This window comes from Moschus berezovskii, chromosome X (assembly GCF_049115385.1).
Source record: "Moschus berezovskii isolate FMDL1 chromosome X, NW_MosBer_1.0, whole genome shotgun sequence".
Taxonomy (NCBI): Eukaryota; Metazoa; Chordata; class Mammalia; order Artiodactyla; family Moschidae; genus Moschus; species Moschus berezovskii.
Genome location: NC_142488.1, coordinates 44,777,055 through 44,803,784, shown reverse-complemented (window position 1 = coordinate 44,803,784; position 26,730 = coordinate 44,777,055). Strand labels below are relative to the sequence as shown.

At 40.1% G+C, this 26,730-nt stretch overlaps 1 protein-coding gene across 3 annotated transcripts in view; it reads right to left on the bottom strand.

The window, feature by feature from the left end:
• The window catches only part of LOC129564277 (zinc finger X-linked protein ZXDB-like), a 108,479-nt gene that overhangs the window by 21,949 nt on the left and 59,800 nt on the right, over window positions 1-26,730 (bottom strand). The window contains exon 3 of one of the 3 annotated variants that reach the window (XR_008687463.2): window positions 1,160-25,599. The exons of 1 other annotated variant lie outside the window; for it this stretch is intronic. The gene's annotated coding sequence lies outside the window, so the exon portion shown is untranslated. Of the gene's footprint in view, window positions 1-1,159; window positions 25,600-26,730 lie in introns of those variants that run through there. One more of the 3 variants, XR_008687462.2, reaches the window with a different exon arrangement.

Sequence of the window (26,730 nt, the reverse complement as noted above, 5' to 3'; positions counted from 1 at the left end):
GCCTGAAGTCCGGCAAGTTGATTCCCCCAGTTCCATTATTCTTCCTCAAGATTGCTTTGGCTATTTGAGGTTTTTTGTATTTCCATACAAATTGTGAGATTATTTGTTCTAGCTCTGTGAAAAATATCGTTGGTAGCTTGATAGGAATTGCATTGAATGTATAAATTACTTTGGGTAGTATACTCATTTTCACAATATTTATTCTTCCAATACACGAACACAGTATATTTCTCCATCTATGAGTGTCCTCTTTGATTACTTTCACCAGTGTTTTATAGTTTTCTATGTACACGTCTTTGTTTCCTTAGGTAGATATATGCCTATGTATTTAATTCTTTTCGTTGCAACAGTGAATGGACTAGTTTCCTTAATTTCTCTTTCTATTTTCTCATTATTAGTGTATAGGAATGCAAGGGATTTCTGTGTATTGATTTTATATCCTGCAACTTTACTGTATTATTGATTAGCTCTAGTAGTTTTCTGGTAGAGTCTTTAGGGTTTTCTGTGTAGAGGATCATGTCATCAGCGAACAGAGAAAGTTTTACTTCTTCTTTTCCAATTTGGATTTCATTTATGTCTTTTTCTGCTCTGATTGCTGTGGCCAAAACTTCCAGAACTATGTTGAATAGTAGTGGTGAGAGTGGGCACCCTTATCTTGTTCCGGACTTTTGGGCAAATGCTTTCAGGTTTTCACCATTGAGGATAATATTTGCTGTGGGTTTGTCATATATAGCATTTATTGTGTTGAGGTATGTTCCTTCTATTCCCAACTTCTGGAGGGATTTTATCATAAATGGATGTTGAATTTTGTGGAAGGCTTTCTCTATATCTATTGAGATAATCATATGATTTTTATTTTTCAGTTTGTTAATGTGGTGCATTACATTGATTGATTTGCAGATATTGATGAATCCTTGCATTCCTGGGATAAAGGCCACTTGGTCATGATGTATGATCTTGTTAATGTGTTGTTGGATTCTGATTGCTAGAATTTTGTTAAGGATTTTTGCATCTATGTTCTTCAGTGAAATTGGCCTGTAGTTTTCTTTTTTTGTGGGATCTTTACCAGGTTTTGGGATTAGGGTGATGGTGGCCTCATAGAATGAGTTTGGGAGTTTCCCTTCCTCAGGAATTTTCTGGAAGAATTTGAGTAGGATAGGTGGTAGCTCTTCTCTAAAATTTTCGTAGAATTCAGCTATGAAGCCGTCTGGACCTCAGCTTTTGTTTGCTGGAAGATTTCTGATTACAGCTTCTATTTCTGTGCTTGTGATGGGTCTATTAAGATTTTCTATTTCTTCCTGGTTCAGTTTTGGAAAGTTGTACTTTTCTAAGAATTTGTCCATTTCTTCCAAGTTTTCCATTTTATTGCCATATAATTGCTGATAGTATTCTCTAATGATCCTTTGTATTTCTGTATTGTCTGTTGTGATCTCTCCATTTTCATTTCTAATTTTATTGATTTGGTTCTTCTCCCTTTGTTTCCTTTTTTTAAAATTTATTTTATTGGAGGCAAATTCCTTACATTAATATAATGTATGGTTGGTTTTGCCATACATTGACACGAATTCGCCCCGGGTGTACATGTGTTCCCTTTCTTTAACCCCCCTCCCACCTCCCTCTTCCCCATATCCTCTCTCCAGGTCATCCCCGTGCACCAGCCCCAAGCATCCTGTATCATGCGTCGAAACTGGACTGGTGATTCATTTCACATATGATAATATACATGCTACAATGCCGTTCTCCCGAATCATCCCATCTTCGCCCTCTCCCACAGAGTCCCAAAGACTGTTCTATATACCTATGTTTCTTTTGCAGTCTCGTATACAGGGTTAAGGTTACCATCTTTCTAATTCCATATATATGCGTTAGTATACTGTATTGATGTTTTTCTTTCTGGCTTACTTCACTTTGTATAATAGGCTCCAACTTCATCCACCGCATTAAAACTGATTCAAATGCATTCTTTTTGATGGCTGAAAAATACTCCATTGTGTATATGTACCAAAGCTTTCTTATCCATTCATCTGCAGATGGACATCTAGGTTGCTTCCATGTCCTGGCTATTATAAACAGTGCTGCAATGAACATTGGAGTACATGTGTCTCTTTCAATTCTGGTTTCCTCGGTGTGTATGCCCAGGAGTGCGATTGCTGGATCATATGGCAGTTCTATTTCCAGTTTTTTTGAGGAATCTCCACACTCTTCTCCATAGTGACTGTACTAGTTTGCATTCCCACCAACAGTGTAAGAGGGTTCCCTTTTCTCCACACCCTCTCCATGTAGACTTTTGGATAGCAGCCATTCTGACTGGTGTGAAATGGTATCTCATCGTGGTTTTGATTTGCATTTCTCTGATTATGAGGGATGTTGAGCAATTTATCATGTGTTTGTTAGCCATCTGTATGTCTTCTTTGGAGAAATGTCTGTTTAGTTCTTTGGCCCATTTTTTGATTGGGTCATTTATTTTTCTGGAATTGAGCTGCAGGAGCTGCTTGTATATTTTGGAGATTAATCCTTTATCAGTTGCTTCATTTGCTATTATTTTCTCCCATTCTGAAGGCTGTCTTTTCACCTTGTTTATATTTTCCTTTGCTGTGCATAAGCTTTTGATTTTAATTAGGTCCCACTTTTTTATTTTTGCTTTTATTTCCAGTATTCTGGGAGGTGGGTCTTGGAGGATCCTGCTGTGATTTATGTCGGAGAGTGTTTTGCCTACGTTCTCCTCTAGGAGTTTTATAGAATCTGGTCCCTTTGTTTCTTGATAAGTCTGGCTAGTGGTTTGTCAATTTTACTTACCCTCTCAAAGAACCACCTTTTGGCTTTGTCGATTTTTGCTATGGTCTCTTTTTTTTTTTTTTTAATTTATTTCTGCCCTAATTTTTAAGAGTTCATTCCTTCTACTTACCCTGGGGTTCTTCATTTTTTCCTTTTCTAGTTGCTTTAGGTGGAGAGTTAGGTTATTTAGTTGACTTTTTTCTTTTTTCTTGGGGTGTGCCTGTATTGCTATTAACCTTCCCCTTAGCACTGCTTTTATAGTGTCCCAGAGGTTTTGGGTTGTTGTGTTTCCATTTTCATTCATTTCTATGCATATTTTGATTTCTCTTTTGCTTTTTTCTATCATTTGTTCGTTATTCAGCAGCGTGTTGTTCAGCCTCCATATGTTGGCATTTTTTATAGTTTTTCTCCTGTAATTGAGATCTAATCTTACTGCATTGTGGTCAGAAAAGATGCTTGGAATGATTTCTTTTTTTTTTTTTTTTTTAATTTATCAAGGCTAGATTTATGGCCCAGGATGTGATCTATCCTGGAAAATGTTCCATGTGCGCTTGAGAAAAAGGTGAAATTCATTGTTTTGGGCTGAAATGTCCTATAGAGATCAATTAGGTCTAACTGGTCTATTGTATCATTTAATGTTTGTGTTTCCTTTTTAATTTTCTGTTTAGTTGATCTATCCATAGGTGTGAGTGGGCTATTAAAGTCTCCCACTATTATTGCGTTGTTGTTAATTTCCCCTTTCATACTTGTTAGTAATTGTCTTACATATTGCGGTGCTCCTATGTTGGGTGCATAAATATTTATAATTGTTATATCTTCTTCTTGGATTGATCCTTTGATCATTTTGTAGTTTCCTTCTTTGTCTCTTTTCACAGCCTTTGTTTTAAAGTCTATTTTATCTGATATGAGTATTCCTACTCCTGCTTTTTTTTGGTCTCTCTTTCTCCAGCCCTTCACTTTCAGTCTGTAAGTTTCCCTCGTTTCGAGGTTGGTCTCCTGTAAACAACATATGTGGGGGTCTTGTTTTTGTATCCATTCAGCCAGCCTTTGTCTTTTGGTCAGGGGATTCAACCCATCTATGCTTAAGGTAATTATTGATAAGTATGATCCCGTTGCCATTTTCTTTATTGTTTTGGGTTCGAGTTTATACACCTTTTCTGTGTTTCCTGTCTTGAAAAAATCCTTTAGCATTTGTTGGAGAGCTGGTTTGGTGATGCTGAATTCTCTCAGCTTTTGCTTGTCTGTAAAGCTTTTGATTTCTCCTTCATATCTGAATGAGATCCTTGCTGGGTATAGTAATCTGGGCTGTAGGTTACTTTCTTTCATCACTTTAAGTATGTCTTGCCATTCCCTCCTGGCCTGAAGAGTTTCTGTTGAAAGATCAGCTGTTATCCTTATGGGGATCCCCTTGTGTGTTATTTGTTTCTTTTCCCTTTCTGATTTTAATATTTGTTCTTTGTGTTTGATCTTTGTTAATTTGATCAATATGTGTCTTGGAGTATTTCGACTTGGGTTTATCCTGTTAGGGACTCTCTGTGTTTCTTGGACTTGGGTGATTATTTCCTTCCCTGTTTTAGGGAAATTTTCAACTATTATCTCCTCAAGTATTCTCTCATGGTCTTTCTTTTTGTCTTCTTCTGGGACTCCTATGATTCGAATATTGGGGCGTTTAACATTGTCCCAGAGGTCTCTAATTCTACTACTTTTAATTCGTTTTTCTTTTTTCCTCTCTGTTTCATTTATTTCTACAATTCTATCTTCTGGCTCACTTATCCTGTCTTCTGCCTCTGTTATTCTACTGTTTGTTCCCTCCAGAGTGTTTCTGATATCATCTATTGCATTATTCATTGTATATTGACTCTTTTTTATTTCCTCTAAATCCTTATTAAACCTTTCTTGCATCTTCTCAAACCTTTTCTCCTGGTTATTTATCTGTAACTCTATTTTGCTTTCAAGATTTTGAATCAATTTCACTATCAAATTTCGAAATTCTTTATCAGGTATATTCCCTATATCTTCCTCTATTGTTTGTGTTGGTGGACATTTATCCTGTTCTTTTACTTGCTGGGTATTTCTCTGCCTCTTCATCTTGCTTATATTGCTGTGCTTGGTGTGGCCTTCCCGTCTTCTGGCAGTTTGTGGAGTTCTCTTTATTATGTAGTTTCCTTGCTGTGTGTGGGGTTGGACAGGTGGCTTGTCAAGGTACCCTGGTTAGGGAAGCTTGTGTCGGTGTTCTGGTGGGTCGCTGGATTTCTTCTCTCTGGAGTGCAATAAAGTGTCCAGTAATGAGTTTGAGATGTCAGTGGGTTTGGAGTGGCTTTGGACAGCCTGTATATTGAAGTTCAGGGCTATTCTCCTGTGTTTCTGGCCAATTTGCGTGGTATGTCTTTCTCTGAAACTTGTTGACCCTTGGGTGGTGCCTGGTTTCAGTGGATGCATGGAGGCATTTGATGAGCTCCTATCAATTAATGTTCCCTGGAACAGGAGATCTCTGGTGTTCTCAGGATTTGGACTTAAGCCTCTGCCTCTGGTTTTCAGTCTTATTCTTGCAGTAGGCTCAAGACTTCTCCATCTGTCACTTCCAAGGCACTTCCTTCTGTTTAAGCTCTTCTGTTTGCTGGTCTCTTCAGTGTCTAATTCCCATCCTGACACAAAGGGGTGGTGGTGGACACTTTTATAGGCTCACCTGTCCAGTTGTGCTGAGAGGAGGGAGGAACGCTGCTAACAAATATCACTGGAGTCTGTGGGGAGTGCTCGCACTGTCTTGGCTACACTGGGATTACTCCCGCTCATGGCATGTGTGCTTTCCCTGTTTATGCTGCTCAGGCTCTAGATTGCCATGTTGGGAGCTGTCCGAGGCTGGCGCTGGTTTGCATGCACTTCCTAGGTCTGAGAAGCTCAGGTTCAGGTACTCGGATACTCCAAAAAGGTGCAGACTTGGTTGGGCCTGCGTTTTGTGCCTTTCCCTGGTCCGAGCAGCTCAGGTGACTAGGTGTTTGGTGAGTGCAGTCGCTGCGAATTATCGCCTCCTCGATCCCTGCCGCTTGGTTTTCTGGGTGTACAACCGGCGCACCTTCTCAGGTGGATATCGACTGGCCCGAACCCAAGAATTCTTGGTTAGCAATGAAGCCTGCCTGCAGCTTGGTAACAGAAGCCTCTCTGGGGCCGCGATTGCCCGCTTCCAGCTCTGGCTGCCCTCCCCTGCCTCTCTCGGCAGGGGATGATGGCTGGGCCAACTGCAGCAGGTTAGCTCTGCTCAGTCCTTTGTTCTGCGAGCAGGTCTGGTGATGTCTTCAGTTCAGTTCAGTCGCTCAGTCATGTCCGACTCTTTGCAACCCCATGAATCACAGCACGACAGGCCTCCCTGTCCATCACCCACTCCCGGAGTTCACTCAAACCCATGTCCATCGAGTCGGTGATGCCATCGAGCCATCTCATTCTCTATTTTCCCCGTCTCCTCCAGTCCCCAATGCCTCCCAGCATCAGACACTTTTCCAGTGAGTCAACTCGTCGCATGAGGTGGCCAAAGTATTGGAGTTTCAGCTTCAACATCAGTCCTTCCAATGAACACCCAGGATTGATCTTCTTTAGAATGGACTGGTTGGATCTCCTTGCAGTCCAAGGGACTCTCAAGAGTCTTCTCCAGCACCACAGTTCAAAAGCATCAATTCTTTGGCGATCAGCTTTCTTCACAGTCAACTCTCACATCCATACATGGCCACGGGAAAAACCATAGCCTTGACTAGACAGACCTTGGTTGGCAAAGTACTGTCTCTGCTTTTTACTATGTTATCTAGGTTGGTCATAACTTTCCTTCCAAGGAGTAAGCGTCTTTTAATTTAATGGCTGCAATCAGCATCTGCAGTGATTTTGGAGCCCAAAATAATAAAGTCTGACACTGTTTCCACTGTTTCCCCACTTTCCCATGAAGTGATGGGACCAGATGCCATGATCTTTGTTTTATGAGTGTTGAGCTTCAAGCCAACCTTTTCACACTCTTCTTTCACTTTCATCAAGAGGCTTTTTAGTTCCTCTTCACTTTCTGCCATAAGGGTGGTGTCATTTGCATATCTGAGGTTATTGATATTTCTCCTGGCAATCTTGATTCCAGCTTGTGCTTCTTCCAGCCCAGCGTTTCTCATGATGTACTCTGCGTATAAGTTAAATAAGCAGGATGACAATATACACCCCTGACATACTCCTTTTCCTATTTGGAACCAGTTTGTTGTTCCATGGCCAGTTCTAACTGCTGCTTCCTCACCTGCATACAGGTTTCTCAAGAGGGAGGTCAGGTGGTCTGCTATTCCCATCTCTTTCAGAATGTTCCACAGTTTATTGTGATCCACACAGTCAAAGGCTTTGGCATAGTCAATAAAGCAGAAATAGATGTTTCTCTGGAACTCTCTTGCTTTCTCCATGATCCAGCGGATGTTGGCAATTGGATCTCTGGTTCCTCTGCCTTTTCTAAAACCTGCTTGAACATCTGGGAGTTCACGGCTCATGTATTGCTGAAGCCTGGCTTGGAGAATTTTGAGCATGACTTTACTAGGAGGTGTCTTAGGTTGGGGCTTTTCACCTTTTCGCAGGGTTTTTGCCTTTTCACGGGGTCACTACCCCACAGTCTGCTTAGCTGTCTTAAGTTAGTGCCCTCAGATTGCCCTCGGGGTGTTCAGGCCCAGTCCTTACTCTAAGTGATGCTGCCATGCCTCTGTGCCCAGCCTCCGCTTGCTATTGGCGGTGGGGGAGTTGCAGAGATTGCGCTGCTTCTCTGCTGAGAGTTACGTCTGGGCACTTAGTCTGTGGGTTTTATTTATTTATTTCTTTTTTATCCTGGTTATGTTGCCCTCTGAGGTTCCAAGGCTCGCCACACACTCGCCAGTGAGTGTTTCCAGCTGTTTGGAAACTTCTCTCTTTTTTTTTTAAGCCTCCCTTCCTGGGACGTATCTCCGTCCCTCCCTCTTTTGTCTCTCGTTTTATCTTTTATACTATTTCCTACCTCCTTTTGAAGACAATGAGTTGTTTTTCTGGGTGCCTGATATCCTCTGCTGGCATTCAGAAGTTGTTTTGTGGGATTTACTCAGCGTTCAAATATCCCTCTGCTGAATTTGTGGGGGAGAAAGTGGTCGCCCCATCCTATTCCTCCGCCATCTTCCTGTCTCTTGAGGGCTTATTTTAAAAATTAGATTTTTCTTCCATATGCTGTTTAGTTGATCAATAACATATTACCATCAGTGATTTCCAGAATAAAATCCATAGTCTACCTATTAAAAGGCAGAAATTAGTAAAATAGTATTAAAATCGGGGTTTTTATCCTTTGAATAACAATCCCAGAATGAGACTTCTTTGATCCCAATTTTATAAGGTGTGATGTGGTGTCAGAGGTATAAAGGATATGGGGAAAGACTGTCAGTGCACACTGAATTGAAGAATTAGGACAGTGGTTCAAACCTATGCTTGTCCAGATAAAAATAGTTTAAAAAAATGTTAAATGGTTCCTTACATGTGTGTATGCCAAGTCACTTCAGTCGTGTCTGACTCTGAGACCCTATGGACTGTAGCCTGACAGGCTCCTCTGTCCATGGGATTCTCCAGGCAAGATTACTGGAGTGGGTTTCCCTGCCCTCCTCCAGGCATTCTTTCTGACCCAGGTATTGAACATGCATCTCTTATGTCTCCTGTATTGGCAATTGGGTTCCTTACCACTACTGCCAACTGGGAAGCCCAAAATACATCCTTAATTATGGTATACTGGAAAGGACATTAAAGGATTGATAATTCATCAATCCTAAATACCATTTAATAAATTCCATCAGGGGCCTTAAGAAACAAGTAGGGATGACAACAGAATGGGGCAAGTGAAGTAAAATGAATTAAAAAAGGAAAATGAAAAATGCAAGTAATGTGTCTGAATGTTGGGGAATGTGAAAAGGCTACAACAGAAACTGTTATAGTTGCCACTCGGACATGCCCTTCCTTCCTATACGATACCTGTTCCTGGATCACCAAACACCAAGTTTAGAGCACAGTCCAAGTAGAGTTCACATTTAAGTGTTTGATAAAATTTCAGTAATTTGGATTGAGAAAGAATACATATCTGTTTTAGTAAAATGTATCAATAAATATTCAGAGGTATAGTTTTATTGCATCAAGTAAAAAGAGCAACAAATTTCCAGTGAAGTAAAAACAAGTAGAGGCTTTGGTGAACATTTAGGACTTATTTTTAGGTGGGCAGCACAAGAATTTTGAATAGCTTGTAAATAGACTGTAAACATGTTCCTTCTAGTTCATCAGAAGAGTCATTCCTTACTATCGCAACAAGCCAATAAATATAATATTTTAGTCAGATGTACCCTTTAAAAATGAAATGTTTCTCAGAACTGTACTATTAAACAGGAGCTACTGGACATGAAACAGGTAATTTATTTTTATCTGGTTTTAATGAAGTATCTATTTCCAACATATTTACTCCAACATTCATTTATAATAAACACAATGATTCAAATCGGCCCTTTCTCAAACCACAAATCTGAAATCACAGAAAGGTTTAATTAAATTCAACTTAGTCAAAGTATCAAGCAATGGTGAAACAATCTGCAAATATGTCTTCAATGAACTGAGCTTCTAAACAGAACAAAAACAGAAAAGTGCAAAACCCCTATCCCAATAACCAATAATGAAGGCTAAGTAATTAATCATAACTACGAGTCCTACAGAATGTGGTCCACTGGAGAAGGGAATGGCAAACCATTTCAGTATACTTGCCTTGAGAACCCCATGAACAGTATCAAAAGGCAAAATGATAGGATACTGAATGAGGAATTCCCCAGGTTGGTAGGTGCCCAGTATGCTGCTGGAGATCAGTGGAGAAATAACTCCAGAAAGAATGAAGGGATGGAGCCAAAGCAAAACAAATACCCAGTTGTGGATGTGACTGGTGATTGAAGCAAGGTCCGATGCTGTAAAGAGCAATATTGCATAGGAACCTGGAATGTTAGGTCCATGAATCAAGGCAAATTGGAAGTGGTCAAACAGGAGATGGCAAGAGTGAACATCGACATTCTAGGAGTCAGTGAACTAAAATGGACTGGAATGGGTGACTTTAACTCAGATGATCATTATATCTACTACTGTGGGCAGGAATCCCTTAGAAGAAATGGAGTAGCCATCATGGTCAACAAAAGAGTCTGAAATGCAGTACTTGGATGCAATCTCAAAAATGGCAGAATGATCTCTGTTCATTTCCAAGTCAATATTACAGTAATCCAAGCCTACGCCCCAACCAGTAATGCTGAAGAAGCCGAAGTTGAAGGTTCTAAGAAGACCTACAAACCTTTTAGAACTAACACCCAAAAAAGATGTCCTTTTCATTATCGGGGACTGGAATGCAAAAGTAGGAAGTCAAGAAACACCTGGAGTAACAGGCAAATTTGGCCTTGGAGCACGGAATGAAGTAGGGCAAAGGCTAATAGAGTTTTTGCCAAGAGAACGCACTGGTCATAGCAAACACCCTCTTCCAACAACACAAGAGAAGACTCTACACATGGACATCACCAGATGGTCAACACCGAAATCAGACTGACTCTATTCTTTGCAGCCAAAGATGGAGAAGCTCTATACAGTTAGCAAAAACAAGACCAGGAGCTGACTGTGGCTCAGATCATGAACTCCTCATTGCCAAATTCAGATGTAAATTGAAGAAAGTAAGGAAAAACCACTAGACCATTCAGGTATGAACTAAATGAAATCCCTTTTAATTATACAGTGGAAGTGAGAAATAGATTTAAGGGAATATATCTGACAGACAGAGTCCCTGATGAACTGTGAAAAGAGGTTCGTGACATTGTACAGGAGACAGGACCAAGACCATCCCCATGGAAATGAAATGCAAAAAAGCAAAATGGCTGTCTGAGGAGGCCTTACAAATAGCTGTGAAAAGAAGAGAAGCGAAAAGCAAAGGAGAAAAGGAAAGATATAAGCATCTGAATGCAGAGTTCCAAAGAATAGCAAAGGGAGATAAGAAAGGCTTTCTCAGTGATCAGTGCAAAGAAATAAGAGGAAAACAACAGAATAGGAAAAACAAGAGATCTCTTCAAGAAAATTAGAGATACCAAGGGAATATTTCATGCAAAGCTGGGCCCGATAAAGCACAGAAATGGTATGGACCTAACAGCAGCAGAAGATATTAAGAAGAGGTGGCAAGAATACACAGAAGAACTGTACATAAAAGATCTTCACGACCAAGATAATCATGATGGCGTGATCACTGACCTAGAGCCAGACATCTTGGAATGTGAAGTCAAGTGGGCCTTAGAAAGCATCACTATGAAAAAAGCTAGTGGAGGTGATGGAATTCCAGTTGAGCTATTTCAAATCTTGAAAGATGATGCTGTGAAAGTGCTGCACTCAATATGCCAGCACATTTGGAAAACTCAGCAGTGGCCACAGGACTGGAAAAGATCAGTCTTCATCCCAAACCCAAAGAAAGGCAATGTCAAAGAATGCTCAAACTACTGCACAATTGCACTCATCTCACACGCTAGTAAAGTCATGCTCAAAATTCTCCAAGCCAGGCTTCAGCAATATGTGAACCATGAACCTCCTGATGTTCCAGCAGGTTTTCGAAAAGGCAGAGGCACCAGAGATCCAAATCCCAACATCCGCTGGATCATGGAGAAAGCAAGAGAGTTCCAGAAAAACATCTATTTCTGCTTCATTGACTATGCCAAAGCCTTTGACTGTGTGGATCACAATAAACTGTGTAAAACTCTGAAAGAGATGAGAATACCAGACCACCTGACCTGCTTCTTGAGAAACCTGTACGCAGGTCAGGAAGCAACAGTTAGAACTGACCATGGAACAACAGACTGGTTCCAAATAGGAAAAGGAGTACATCAAGGCTGTATATTGTCACCCTGCTTATTTAACTTATATGCAGAGTACATCATGAGGAATGCTGAGCTGGAAGAAGTACCAGCTGGAATCAAGATTGCCGGGAGAAATATCAATAACCTCAGATATGCAGATGACACGACCCTTATGGCAGAAAGTGAAGAGGAACTCAAAAGCCTCTTGATGAAAGTGAAAGAGGAGAGTGAAAAGGTTGGCTTGAAGCTCAACATTCAGAAAACGAAGATCATGGCATCTGGTCCCATCACTTCATGGGAAATAGATGGCGAAACAGTGGAAACAGTGTCAGACTTTATTTTTGGGGGCTTCAAAGTCACTGCAGATGCTGATTGTAGCCATGAAATTAAAAGACGCTTACTCCTTAGGAGAGTTATGACCTACCTAGATAGCATATTAAAAAGCAGAGACATTACTTTGCCAACAAAGGTCCGTCTACTCAAGGCTTTGGTTTTTCCAGTGGTCATGTATGGATGTGAGAGTTGGACTGTGAAGAAAGCTGATCATCGAAGAATTGATGGTTTTCAACTGTGGTGTTGGAGAAGACTCTTGACAGCCCCTTAGACTGCAAGGAGATCTAACCATTCCATCCTAAAAGAGAATGGTCCTGGGTGTTCATTGGAAGGACCGATGCTAAAGCTGAAACTCCAATACTTTGGCCACTTCATGGGAAGAGGTGACTCATTGGAAAAGACTCTGATGCTGGGAGGGATTGGGGGCAGGAGGAGAAAGTGATGACAGAGGATGAGATGGCTGGATGGCATCACCGATTCGATTCATATGTGTTTGAGTGAACTCCGGGTGTTGGTGATGGACAGGGAGGCCTGGTGTGCTGTGATTCATGGGGTTGGAAAGAGTCGGACACGACTGAGAGACTGAACTGAACTGAACTGAGAGATCTCTTCAAGAAATTGAGAGATACTAAGGGAACCTTCCATGCACAAAGATGGGCACAATAAAAGACAAAAATGGACCTTAGTAAAGCAGAAAATATTAAAAAGACCTGGCAAGTATACACAGAAGAACTATACGAAAAAGATCTTCATGACCTACATAACCAGGATGATGTGATCACTCACCTGAAAACAGACTTCCCAGAATGCAAAGTCAAATGGGCCTTAGGAAGAATCACTCCAAACAAAGCTAGTGGTGGCAATGGAATTCCAGTTGAGTTATTTCAAATCCTAAAAGAAGATGCTGTGAAAGTGCTTCACTCAATATGCCAGCAAATTTGGAAAACTCAGCAGTTGCCACAGGGCTAGAAAAGGTCAGTTTTCATTCCAATCCCAAAGAAAGGCAGTGCCAAAGAATGTTCACACTACAGCATAATTTCACTTGTCTCACACGCTAGCAAAATAATGCTCAAAATACTCCAAATGAGGCTTCAACAGTATATGAACTGTAAAATTCCAGATGTTCAAGCTGGATTTAGAAAAGCCATAGGAAGCAGAGATCAAATTGCCACCATCCATTGGATCATTGAAAAAGCAAGGGAGTTCCAGAAAAACATCTGCTTTGTTGACTATGCCAAAGCCTTTGGCTTTGTGGATCACAATAAACTGGAAAATCCTTAAAGAGGTGTGAATACAAGATCACCTTACCCGCCTCTTGAGAAATCTGTATGCAGGTCAAGAAGCAAGAGTTAGAACTGGACATGGAACAACAGACTGTTTCCAAATCGGAAAAGGAGTATGTCAAGGCTGTATAATATTACCCTGCTAATTTAACTTACATGCAGAGTACATCATGTGAAATGCCAGGCTGGATGAAGCAAAAGCTGGAATCAAGATTTCCAGAAGTATGAATAACCTTAGATACATAGATGACACCACCCTTATAGGAGAAAGTGAAGAAGAACTAAAGAGTGTCTTGATGAAAATGAAAGAGGAAAGTGAAAAAATTGGTGTAAAACTCAACATTCGTAAAACTAAGATCATGGCATCTGGTCCCATCATTTCATGGCAAATAGTTCGGGAAACAATGGTAACAGTGGGAGACTTTATTTTGGGGGGCTCCAAAATCACTGCAGACGGTGACTGCAGCCATGAAATTAAAAGACGCTTTCTCCTGGAAGAAAAGCTATGACCAACCTAAACAGCATATTAAAAAGCAGAGACATTGCTTTGCCAATAAAGGTCCATCTAGTCAAAGCTGTGGTTTTTCCAGGAGCCATGTACGGATGCGAGAGTTGGACTATAAAGAAAGCTGAGCGCCAAAGAATTGATGCTTTTGAACTGTGGTGTTGGAGAAGACTCTTGAGAGTCCCTTTGACTGCAAGGAGATCAAACCAGTCACTTCTAAAGGAAATCAGTCCTGAACATTCATTGTAAGAGCTGATGCTGAAGCTGAATATATTGGTCAACTGATGTGAAGAACTGACTCATTGGAAATGACCCTGATGCTGTGAAAGATTGAAGGCAGGAGAAGCGGATGACATAGGATGAGACGATTGGATGGCATCACCAACTCAGTGGACATGAGTTTGAGCGGACTCTGGGAGTTGGTGATGGACAGAGAAGCCTGGTGTGCTGCAGTCCATCGTGTCTCATAGAGTCAGACTTGACTGAGTGACTGAACTGAACTGAACTGAATTCATACATATGTACATATAGATAAATATATCTGTGCTAAGGGGTATGTATTTGTACTACATATATTGGTACTGATACTTAGAAAAAAATTTATCTGAATATTTGTCTTATTTTAACCTCTACCTGAATATTTGTCTTGTTACAACCCCAACCCAAATCATAAATATTTTTCTAATCCTGATTCTAATGTAATCTGTCCTCGGGACGACCGAGAATGAGATGGCTGGATAGCATCACCGACTCTGTGGACATGAGTTTGAGTGAACTCCGGGAGTTGGTGATGGACAGGGAGGCCTGGCGTGCTGTGATTCATGGGGTCGTGGAGAGTCGGACACGACTGAGCGACTGAACTGAACTGAACTGATTTAGATTAAAATTTTGCTACTTTTCACTCTAAATTTTGCTACTTTTCATTCTAGGGTTTTGCAAATTTTATGGATTCTAAAAATGGATTTAATAATTCCTTAATTTTAGGTTTCCCTTTATATCTGTAAACTTAACAATATTCAAAGACTTCAATATACTTTCAAACCTTATTGACTTTACCAAACCAGGTTCCATTACCTAGTTTTACATGTGAGGTAATTGAGGCTTAGAAAGGTGTAATGATTTACTCAAGCTCCCATTATGAGTGAGAAGCAGAATTGGCATTTGAACCCATGTCAGTAGATTCCCATAATCTTGGTTTTAAGAGTGTGATAAAAAGAAGAAGAAGAAAGTTATACTGCTTTAGGTCCAGGTATTAGTGCTATCTCAACAAAGCAAAATGTTTTCTAAAAATAATTTCCTAACGTATTGAAAATTTAACTTTCAATAAATCAATTTCTTACCTATGTATTTCTCTTTTTTTAACTATACTGCTATCAATAAAATGTCTTCCTTGTTAGATTTACTTACATAGGAATTCATGTTCCATTTTGAAACTATTTTGAAACTTTTGTTTGAAACATAGAGCATTCTCTGTGTGGACAAACCTGTTGCCTGTCACTTCAATAAACAAAAATATTGCCTTCCATTCCCTTGAACAGAAGATGTTTTGCCCATCAAGCCATCAGTCACTGAGCTGCCCCTGATAGTACACTCTGAGGGGAATTCAAGATGGAGATAAAGAGGATACTGGCCCTAGATAGCTAAGATGTATATGAAAGGAGTAATTTCCATGAACCCAGACTCTTGCATCTTACCATCTTTGGAAAGGAAAAAAAAATCATTAACTAGAGATGTCTATATTGTGATTAGCAACAATCTTTGAATGTTTTACTACATGCTATTTTTTTCAGCAAAAAAAAAATCCTATATTACCTGGCTCCTCCCTTGGAATAGTTTCTTAGAACTATCTGAAAGGTTTTATCCTGAGCTGTAGTATTCAGGAAGCCATCAAATAAAACATAATTCTCAACTTCTAGGTGGTGCTTTTTTTTTTCAGTCATCTGTTTTGGCAGCCACAAAGGGAAACAGAGCAGATTTCTCTCTTTTATCTGAACTCTATGAGGAATCAAAACTTTGGTACCAGCAGAGGCCCTCTTGTGCCTGCTCAACTCCTTGGAGAGTCCAAATTAATTTGGGTGAATTTCTCTTGGGCCTTGGATCTCCTGTTATTGGCTGGTGATCCTAAGTTTTATTCAATATTATTAAACTCCTCACTGGATGAGTAGATTTTCCTTGAAACATAGTTTCAAGAAGAGGTACTTTAGTACCTCTGAGTTGGGAATCCTCAGCCAAAAGATGCTGGGAAGATTTTGCTCAGTTGAAAGACACCAAGTGGGTTATCATCAGCTGAGAGACACTGGGAATATTTTATTATGTTATATACTATATTATATGTAAGTATAGTATGTTATACTTACAGTAACTTGCTTAACTGAGAATTAAAGGAAATCTCACCTAAAAATAGCCTAATCAGGGTTCCTTTGACATACTAAAATTACTTTAAAAATTTTTTTTGCTTGTTCAGCTAGAAAAAATCCAGTTTGATAAAATGTCTTTTCAGAATTTTGACCTTAAAAGAACAAAAGTCCTTCTACAGGGAACTTGAATTTCTCTCTGTATGTCTTTTAGATGTAAATGTTCTAACCAATCTTCTTTTCGATGTAGATGTTCTAGCTGATCAGATGTTCTAACTGATCTTCCTTTAGATGTAGATGTTCTAACTGATCAGTAGAAGATCTAACTGATCTTTCTATGAAAAGCTTTGTCACTGCAATGCAGAAGGTACATATTGTGCATATTTGGCAGTCTGGCAAACAGACTGAGATTATGAGCAGTCTTTGGCTGGCTGTGACAATTCTCTGAGGCCTTTCACACCTTCACCTTCATGCATCTGCCTGTACAATGAGACCTTTTCTTTCTAAGACTGTTTTGAGAAGTACATTTTCTAGATTTTGTGATTTTCGGAAACTTTCTAGATTTTCCTTTGTACTCTCTTGTTTGGATGCCCCTCATGTCTTACTGGTTTGAGTCAATATTAAGATACCATTTGTCAATGAGCAGATGATAGATTCTTTAAATCAGAGAAACTTTTAAGCTGGTAAATTTATAAAGAGTTTTCTGTTTTATTGGTATCTATTTTAAAAATAAAAACAAATTAGAAAGTGTATAAAAAAATATGTAACAGCTAACTTAAGAACTACCTTGCTGTCATTGTTCAGTTTCCAAGTCATTTCTGACTCTTTGTGATCCCATGGACAGCACAGCACACCAGGCGTCCCTGTCCCTCACCATCTCCCAGAGTTTGCCCAAGTTCATGTTCATTGAATCAGTGATGCCATCCAACCATCTTATCCTCTGCTGCCCTCTTCTCCTGCTGCCTTCAATCTTTCTCAGCATCAGGGTCTTCCAGTGAGTCAACTGTTCGTATCAGGTGGCCAAATTATTGGAGCTTCAGCATCAGTCCTTCCAATGAGTATTCAGGGTTGATTTCCTTTAGGACTGACTGGTTTGATATCCTTGCTGTCCAACAGACTCTAAAGAATCTTCACCAGCACCACAGTTCAAAAGCTTCAATTCTTTGCACTCTGCCTTCTTTATGGTTCAATTTTCACATGCATACTTAACTAACCAAGAACTACCTTAGGCTAAAACAAACAACAATAACAAGGAAAAAATTGTTTGGGATGCTTTACTTGTGGTTTTGGTTTCACCTTAATGTGTCTTACAGATGCTAATAGAAACATTGGTTAATTACAGCTCATGTGGCTCAATATTAAAAAAAAAATCCAATCAAAAAATGAGGGAAGATCTAAATAGACATTTCTCCAAAGACATATGGATGACCAAAAAGCACATGAAAAGATGCTCAACATCACTCATTATTAGAGAAATGCAAATCAAAACTCCAATAAGGTATCACCTCACACAGGATAAAATGGCCACCATCAAAAAATCTATACACAATAAATGCTAGAGAGGATGTGGAGAAAAAAGATGTGGTACATGCAATAGAATATTACTCAGTCATAAAAAGAACAAAATAATGCCATTTTCAGCAACATAAATGGAACTAGAGATTTTCATACTGAGTGAAGGAAGTCAGACAGAGAAAGGCTAATATCATATGATATTGCTTATATGTGGAATCTTAAAAAAGGGGAGTACAAATAAACTTACAAAACAGAGGCAGAGACACAGATGTAGCAAGCAATCTTGTAGTTACCAGGTGATAAGTTGGGGGGAGGGATAAATTGTGAATTTGAGACTTATATATACACACTACTATATATAAAATAGATAACTAACAATAACCCGCACATAGCACAGGGAACTCTACTCAGTACTCTGTAATGGCCTACATAGGAAAAGAATCTTTTAAAAAAGAGTGGATTTGTTTATATGTATAATTGATTCACTTTGTTGTATACCTGAAAATAAAACAATATGGTAAATTAACTATATTCTAATAAAAATTTTAAAAATATCATTGGTAAATTAATGCTAAATAGATTGATTAACAGAAAAAGAGGTGAGGGAAAGTCTATAGACTGCTTCACAACAAGATGGAAAATTTTTAAATGAACTATAATTTATTTACAAAATTGTGTTAATCAAATTAAAGATTGACAAAAGGGCCTGAGTCCCTTGATTCAATCCCTCTCTTGAGGACCCCAAAGCCTTTGTATAAAAATAGATAAAGTGGCTGGGGGACAAAAAGGAAAGCTTCTAAGACTTCTTGTGAGACCAAAGCTTGTTGATAGGCTCTTAATGAAAACTAAAGGTATAAAAGTTGATAAGATTGAGATGAAAGTTCTGCTTAGTCATTCAGTCATGTCCAACTCTTTGTGACTCCATGGACTGTAGCCTACCAGGCTCCTCTGTTCATGAAATTTTCCAGGCAAGAATACTAGAGTAGGTAGCCATTTCCTTCTCCATGGGAACTCACCAGCCCAGGGATCTCTTGCATCTCCTGTACTGGCAGGCAGATTCTTTACCACTGTGCCACCAGAAAGCCCATATTGAAATGGGCTTTGAATAAAATGATTACATCTATTTCACCCAACTTTATCATGGAACAGACATTATGTCTCATTGGGGAATGCTTCCCCTACCTGGAATTATAAGACAGGGCATATAAATCTTCCCCTCAGACAGTCTTCATTAAACATACTAAAAGAATCAACAGGGTTGACTGAGTCTGCACAATATAAAAAAACTGGGAGCTAATATTCAGGGGCTAGTGAAAATAGTAATAGAAATTTTTGCTCTGGGTATAAACTGTGTGCTCAGAAAGAGGGTCATTGTTGAATGCCTTGTGCAACCCTTTGAAGGCATGGTAAATTGAACCTAAAGTTCTAGAACATTAAACACTTGAGGGGGAATCTTCAAGATAGCAGAGGAGTAAGACGTGGAGATCAACTTCCTCACAACAAATACATCAAAAACACATCTGCATGTGGAAGACCTCCTAAAGAACACCTACTGAATGCTGGCAGAAGATCTCAGACTTCTAAAAATGCAAGCCAATCTCCACCCAATGGGGTAGCACAAAATAAATAAGTGAAAAAGAGAAAAAGGAATTGGGATGGGACATGTGCCTCTAAGAGGGAGCTGTGAAGGAGGAAAAATTTCCATACACTCAGAAAGCCCCTCGCTAGTAGCTTAGCTTATGGTATTTGGTGAATGATGTTTCTGGATTCGTGGGCTTTGAAGGAGATTTCACTCTGGGATCGAAGACATGGTCTCAGTTTCCCAGAGATTTTTGTAATAGAAATTTTATTAAAAATGATACAAAAAGCTTCTGACATAGACATCAGAAGGGGTAGAAAGATCACCTGTATCACTAGTTTAAGTAGAGTATTTTATACTTTTTCTGATAGCTGCTGAGGAAAAATAAAAGGAATGCATCAAGTTTGTGAAAATTTTTTCTAGACCTTTTCCCATAACATATATCCTGGGATGACATTAGCATGAGATTAGCCAGAAGGAACGGGTTAACCCAGAGCTCAAGACTGTGGTTTTACCTGGACCGTCTCCTATAACATGCATTATTAGATAACATTGGCCCAAGACTCAGTTCAGTTCAGTTCAGTTGCTCAGTCGTGTCTGACTCTTTGCCACCCCATGAATCACAGCATGCCAGGCCTCCCTGTCCATCACCAACTCCCAGAATTCACTCAAGCTCACGTCCATCGAGTCGGTGATGCCATCCAGCCATCTCATTCTCTGTCGTCCCCTTCTCCTCCTGCCCCCAGTCCCTCCAGCATCAGAGTCTTTTCCAGTGAGTCAACTCTTCGCAGGAAGTGGCCAAAGTATTGGAGTTTCAGCTTTAGCATCAGTCCTTCCAGGGAACACCCAGGACTGATCTCCTTTGGAGTAGACTGGTTGGATCTTCTTGCAGTCCAAGGGACTCTCAAGAGTCTTCTCCAACCCCACCATTCAAAAGCATCAATTCTTCGGTGATCAGGTTTCTTCACAGTCCAACTCTCACATCCATACATGACCACTGTAAAAACCATAGCCTTGACTAGACAGACCTTGGTTGGCAAAGTAATGTCTCTGTTTTTTAATATGCTATCTAGGTTGGTCATAATTCTCCTTCCAAGGAGTAAGCGTCTTTTAATTTCATGGCTGCAATCAGCATCTGCAGTGATTTTGGAGCCCAAAATAATAAAGTCTGACACTGTTTCCACTGTTTTCCCATTTATTTGCCATGAAGTGATGGGACCAGAGTCCATGATCTTTGTTTTCTGAATGTTGAGCTTCAAGCCAACTTTTTCACTCTCCTCTTTCACTTTCATCAAGAGGCTTTTTAGTTCCTCTTCACTTTCTGCCAGAAGGGTGGTGTCATCTGCATATCTGAGGTTATTGATATTTCTCCTGGCAATCTTGATTCCAGCGTGGCCCAAGACTAGCCAGGGAGAATGTGATCTGAGCAGCATGTCCCTGACTGAGCAGCATGTCCCTGACTGAGATTGTTTGTAGTCATTAGCTCCGGGCCTAAGGAAAGCTAGCCTTCAGGTGAAATAGATTGTTTCCATAATAACACAGAGCTTAAGAGAAACATGTCCTACATGACTAGGGCAAAAGAATCGTATGAATAAAGGGGAAAAAAGTTTGTCACCTCCTCCTTAGGGGTTTCTGCACTCCCTATCAATCTGCCTAAACATAACTCTCTCAGTGGGGAACTTTGGAACCTCAGAGGAGAGAACAGCAACAGGTGTGCAGAGGGCACAGTGGAGAGACTTTTGCACAGAGATTGTTGCCAACCAGCACCCCCATCCTGAAATGCTTGTCTGCATGCCCACTGGGGCAAGTGGAGGCTGAGTACTGAGGCTGAGGCTTCAGAGGTCAGACTCCAAGGAGAGGACTAGTCTTGACTGCCTATGAAGATGGTCTGAGGGGACTAGTATGACACAGCTGTGGAAGTTCAGGAAAAGCCTGGGCTTTCCAGAGGGACAAGAGATCATTGTTTTGGGATACAAGAGGAGAAGGGTAGGCCAGTCATGAACTCTCTAATTCCATCCATTCATAGATGGTAGAACGCCACCTAGGCAAAGTCAAGAGGTGGTGTGAGTCATGGCTGCTGTCTGAAACCCCAGAGGTGGGAGTGACAGATGTCACAGATGCCATCAAGCTTTGAGCAGGCATAGGTCACTGCCCACACCTTCCTGGGAGCCTGTACAGCCTGGCACTTAAAAGGGACTACAACCCGGGGCCAACTCCCCTGGGAGAGCACATGACCCACCTCAGGCTGTAGCAATTTCTCGCAGACCTCTGCCACCACAGGCACTCCCATGAGTTTGAGTGAACTCCGAGAGTTGGTGATGGACAGGGAGGCCTGGCGTGCTGTGATTCATGGGGTTGCAAACAGTCGGACACGGCTGAGCGACTGAACTGACTGAACTGACTCCTTGGAAGGAAAGTTATGACCAACCTAGATAGCATATTAAAAAGCAGAGACATTACTTTGCCAACCAAAGTCTGTCTAGTCAAGGCTATGGTTTTCCAGTGCTCATGTATGGACATGAGAGTTGGAGAATTTTGAGCATGACTTTACTAGCGTGTGAGATGACTGCAATTGTGCGGTAGTTTGACCATTCTTTAGCATGCTTCTAATTAGAGAAAGGAGAAGGCAATGGCACCCCACTCCAGTACTCTTGCCTGGAAAATCCCATGGACGGAGGAGCCTGGCAGGCTGCAGTCCATGGGGTCGCTAAGGGTCGGACACGACTAAGCGATTTCACTTTCACTTTTCACTTTTTCACTTTCATGCATTGGAGAAGGAAATGGCAACCCACTCCAGTGTTCTTGCCTGGAGAATCCCAGGGACGGGGGAGCCTGGTGGGCTTCCGTCTATGGGGTCGCACAGAGTCGGACACGACTGAAGCGACTTAGCAGCAGCAGCAGAATTAGAGAAAAGAAATGCCTCAAAATTGAGAGTGGCACCAGGCCCCTCACCCACAATATGCATTTTGAGATAGCATTGGCACAAGGTGAGTCATCCCAGGCCATAAACAATTAACACGACTCTTGAAGAAAGGCAGGTTTCCAAGCAAATACATAGTTTCATTAACATAACTTATGAGAATATTTCCATTAGTAAAACATTGGTTTGTTGAGCCATTATCTGTTCTGGGTCTTAGATGGAACTGACTTGAAGAAAGGCAGATTCTAAAGTAAATACATAGTTCATTAACATAGCTTAAGAAAAACATTTCCATAAGAAAATGCATTGGTTACCTCAAGGTTTGAGAAAAGTTACGTTCACGTGTCGTCATGGCAACACAGAATTTTAAAAAAAATCTTTTAATTTTGTAACAGTTCAGTTCAGTTCAGTCGCTCAGTCGTGAAGGAAAAAAAACATGTCTGACACTCTGTTTCCTCCTGTCACTCAAGAGAGAAAAAACAAGTCCGACAATTGCAGTCTATTTCCTCCACTTGGGAGCCCCTAGCCTTCCTGCCTGTTACCCTTTCAGTGGGGAACAGATGCCTGAGGGCAGCATACAGAGGTGAGGCCAAAACCAAAGCTGATCACCAAGGGCTGTATGAGCAGAGAAGAGGAAGGAAATTTGTTCATGCAGTCGCAAGAGCACTGTATTAAATCCCCTCTGTTGGCTTGGTAAGCCTTGCATCTATGGAATATCTGAATAAACAACAAGGGTTCCCACATTTGAGGCTGCAGACTTTGGGGGTAATTGTGAATTTTGGAAGCAAGTACAACCTGGAGTAAGGCCGTATCAGAGTCTGAGCTGGCCCCACAGTGACCACAGCAGGTCCAGAGAAATTCCTAGAAATATTGGAGGACTTCCTGAGTAAGCAGCTTGGCTGGAGCTCATTGTGGGGGCAAGAACACAGGAAAATATTCTTCTTATTATTACTCTATCTTTCACACTTCATTCCCATATATAGACATATTTCTTCTTTGTTCTGTTGCTGCTCTCTTTAAATTATTATTCTACTTTTACAATTTTTTTATTTACTTTTAATTTTTGTGTGCTTTTATTAAAGAAACTTATTTTATTCTATTTCTGCAGTACTTTTTCATTATATTGCATTTTCCATGTTTTTTTTCCTTTGCTTTTTATTTTATTTTTAATTATATTTCATATTTATCTAATCTTTACTTCTTTGGTGTTTTGTATTTTTCCTTTTGTTTTCATCTTGTTTTTATTTTTATTTTTTTCTTTTTATTGTATTGGTGTTTCTCTTTTATGTTTTCTTTGCCCCTTTTTTATTTTTATTTATTTTTTTAAATTTTTTTATTGTTTCAAAAACAATTTTAGGAATCTTTACTTAAAAACAAACTTTTTTTAAAATAGAGTAACTTTGGTTTTACGATCAGCAAGCAAAGTACAGAAGCAAAAATGCATTACAGGAGCATTAAGTTCTACATTAGGTCACAGCGTCTAATCGGAAATCACACCCATAATATCATTTTTAAGGATATCTGGGAAATAGTTATTTCCAGGATGTCTGAACCATAGCTACTCTATTTTGACTTTTAATTGTAAAAAAAAAAAAAAAATTTAATAGCCAAAGCAGATTTCACCATTAATGACATCAGTGTTGTTCTAGGTATGAGAAGATGGAAGAATTGGAACTCATAAAACCTTTTTCTGAAAAGATCTAACTATCTGAAGGCCTGTTCTGCCAGTTTTGTTTTTTTTTTTTTCAGAGCACTGAGTGCCTCATTCCTGATTTTCACCCTGAACTTCTTTCAGGGGGTGTTGAAGGTCAGCAGCTTGCAATGGTCATGATGTAATCTTTGTAGAGGCAGCAGCTGCTGCTGCTGCTAAGTCACTTCAGTCATGTCCAACTGTGTGACCCCATAGACGGCAGCACACCACGCTCCCCCGTCCCTGGGATTCTCCAGGCAAGAACACTGGAGTGGGTTGCCATTTCCTTCTCCAATGTGTGAAAGTGAAAAGTGAAAGTGAAGTCGCTCAGTCATGTCTGACCCTTAGCGACCCCACGGACTGCAGCCTATCAGGCTCCTCCATCCATGGGATTTTCTAGGCAAGAGTACTGGAGTGGCTTGCCATTGCCTTCTCCGTGTAGAGGCAGCTGGCAAGTACCAACTTCCAGTCAACAGGGTCCCTTCATAGCCACATATCTGATCATGTGACACCATTTCATGGCCATTGTGTCCCGCGGTGCTGGGAAGGCTCATTCCCAGGTCTAGGGAAGTGATGGGCCACTCAGTGTGCTAAAATTGGACCAGGCCTTGCAAGTAGCAAAAGTCTCTGGACCACTGTCTTACTAGCCTCCTGGTCCAGGAAAATATTTCCTCTTGTTGCTTTTTCCCATACCCAGAGTCACATTATTGCAATTATTGATCTCATATGGAACTGTCAGTTCAGCATTATATCACAGGCTCAGTGAAACAAGTGACATAGAAAATAATATAGCCATAGCTAGCAGTTATTAGTAAAATAAGAATTATAAGTCAAGAACTTTCATTAGATAAAGCCTGATATACCCCAAATCACCTGACTTCATTCATTAAATGATTATAGTCTGGTGTTAATCTCCTGGTTGTACATTATGGAGCATCCGACCTTTATCTGAAGATTGGTTACTGAGATAAGCCTTAGAAACTAACCTAGAGTGTCCTTTTTAATAACTTAATTAAATCTTTTAGCAGTATCACGTAACAAGGAACTGTCTCAGCAGTGAGTCTTAGTAAACACTAGACATTAACAAAACTAGAAACTTAATTTAACAATTTACAAAACTTAATATTCCGTGATTTTTCATTATGGAGGCCCTATAGCCAGGGAGGCTTTAACCCATCAAATAAAAAATGAGGTTTGTCAGGGAGCTGGGAAAAGCCAAGCAGCCATCTTGGATTTCCCATAGCCCTGACTCTGATTTCCAGGTATTGTTTTTAATTTTCCAATTTAGAAGCAGACTGTTGCCATGGTTTAAGGACATTAGGATGGCACAAGTCTAACAGAGTTTTTGTATAAGCAGAATGAGCTTTTACATGTCTATAAACCCGACAATTGGATTAATTTCTAAAACTAGCGTAGGATCAGGCCTATAGTAGAAAAGCATTTGATTTATATGTGGAGTCTTTGCCCCTTTTTTAGTTTGCTTTCTGAACTTGATTTAATCTTGGTTTTGTGTTTTTGTTAGTTTAGTTTTTAGTGTTTGTTTTCATTTATGGGTTTGTTTTTCGTTTGTTTGATTTCTCTCTTTCATTTTGTTTCCTTTATTTCTCTTCTTTTTGTGCATGTGAGTCTTTTTTTGTGTTTATGTTTGGTTTTTCTTTATAATTTCTCTTGGAGATTTTTCTGTCTTTGCTTTTTTGTTTGATGATTTTCTTTTTCTCTCTCTTCTGTGCTGTGTGGCTTGCAGAGTCTTGGTGCTTCACCCAGGGGTTGGGCCTGAATCTCTGAAATGGGAGAACCAAGTCCAAGAGGTTGGACAACCAGAGAACTCCTGACTCCCTGGAATATTAATCAGTGAGAGCTCTCCCAAAGGCCCTTATCTCAACATTAAAATCTAGCTCCGCCCAAAGGCAAGCAATCTCGAGTACTGGATGCCTCACACTCACAACTAGGAAACAGGAACACAAATCCACCCATTTTCTGAGAGGATGCCTAAAGCCATACTAAGTTCACAGATACCTCAAAACACACCATTGGATGCAGCACTGTCAGAGGACAAAATTCACCTCCACCATCAGAACACAGGCACAGATTCCCCTCATCAGGAAGCCTTCTCAAGGCATGGGTCCAACCCCAATCACTGGGGGCAGACTCCACGATCCTGCAGCCTATGGAAAGGAAACCCCCTAAAATGGTAAGCAAGATAAACAAAATCAGAAAGTGAAACATGCAGAAGATGAAGGAGCAAGGTAAAAACTCACACAACAAAAAAAATGAAGAGTCAATAGAATCTAGCTGAAAAATAATTCAGAGTAGCAATAGTAAAGATAATGCAAAATCTCAGAATGGAGGTACAGATAAAGAGAATTGAGGCACAAATTGAGAAGACACAACAAATATTTCACAAGGACCTAGAAGAAATGAAGAACAATCAGCAATGAACATTACAATAACTGAAATAAAAAATGAACTAGAGAGAACCAATAGCAGAATAACTGAGGCAGAAGAATGGATACATAAATATGTGTGCTAGAAGATGGAGTGGTGGAAGTAACTGAAGGAGAACAGAATTCAGAAAAAAACGAATGAAACGGTCTCAGAGACCTCTGGAACAGCATTAAGCACACCAACATTTGATTTATAAGGGTCCCAGGAAAAGAAGAGAAAAAGAAAATGTATGAGAAAATATTTCAAGATATTATACTCAAAAACTTCCCTAACATGGGAAAAAGAATAGTCACCCAAGCCCAGAGCCTAGAGAGTCCCATACAGGAAAGGTCCAAAGAGAAACATGCCAAGACACATATTAATCAGACTAAAAAAATTAAATACAAAGAAAAAATATTAAATGAAGCAAGTGAAAAGCAATAAATAACATACAAGGGAATACTCATAAGGTTAAAAGCTGATTTGTC